Genomic DNA, 992 nt, shown 5'->3' on the forward strand with positions numbered 1-992 from the left:
AGGGGCCCTCCCATACAAAATTTTTTTCTTTTCAAAAATGATTTTCGTTTCACTTTTCATACTCAGGGAAGTCTAATATTGAAGTTTTGAGTCACCGTGAAAAAAATTTTTTTTTGACTCACTGGGTAAAATGGTCGCACTTGGGAAAAATGTTCTAGCAGGGGCCCTCCCATACAAAAAATTTTAATTTCTCAAATCGATCCGTGGTTTCACTTTTCATACTCTAGGGCCCATTTGCTTCAACTTTGGAAAAAATTTTCGATGATGAAAAATTTTCGCCTTCGACGTCCATCGACCACTCGACCCGAACTTGGTACTTTTGTATGGAGGTACCCGAGTAGTGACTTTTTCATACAAAAATTTTTATTTCTCATATCGATCCGTGGTTTCACTTTTCATACTCTAGGGCCCAATTGCTTCAACTTTGGAAAAAATTTTCGATGATGAAAAATTTTCACCTTCGACGTCCATCGACCACTCGACCCGAACTTGGTACTTTTGTATGGAGGTACCCGAGTGGTGACTTTTTCATACAAAAATTTTTTTGCGAATACGTGTTCGTTCGCGATCATTTAGGCCATGAACAACAAGTCCGCTGCGATAGAAATAGTGCATTGTAGTTACTCGACGAGAAAAAAAATCGGGACTTAGAAAAATTTTTGAAAGTCAAATCGTATTGACTTCCAACAACACCTGATAATAAACACACATTGCCTGTTGCACCACAGATCGCATTTGACTTAACAAATCGCCTGTTGGTACGCACATCACCATCGACTTTACCAATCGCGTTTCGCACCGCTAATCCCACTTGGCGTGGAGCCACGCACATAATGTTGCGAGGAGAGTATTAATCGGGACTTAGCGTTTTAAGCTCGCGAACACTCCACTATGGGAGTGCACGCAAGCACCAACTGTACACACACAACACAACAATCACTCTCGCGAACACTCCATTCCCAAAGTGAACGCGAGCACCAGCAAGCATGGGT

General features: G+C 41.5%; 1 non-coding gene across 1 annotated transcript in view; it reads right to left on the reverse strand.

The window, feature by feature from the left end:
* Positions 1–972: 972 nt before the first annotated feature.
* LOC128309040 (large subunit ribosomal RNA) overlaps positions 973–992 on the reverse strand; it is a 4,158-nt gene continuing 4,138 nt past the window's right edge. The window contains exon 1 of the ribosomal RNA XR_008288756.1: positions 973–992. This exon is cut by the window's right edge and continues 4,138 nt beyond it. This is a non-coding gene — a ribosomal RNA (large subunit ribosomal RNA).

This window comes from Anopheles moucheti, assembly GCF_943734755.1.
Source record: "Anopheles moucheti chromosome X unlocalized genomic scaffold, idAnoMoucSN_F20_07 X_unloc_82, whole genome shotgun sequence".
In the NCBI taxonomy this organism is placed as follows: Eukaryota; Metazoa; Arthropoda; class Insecta; order Diptera; family Culicidae; genus Anopheles; species Anopheles moucheti.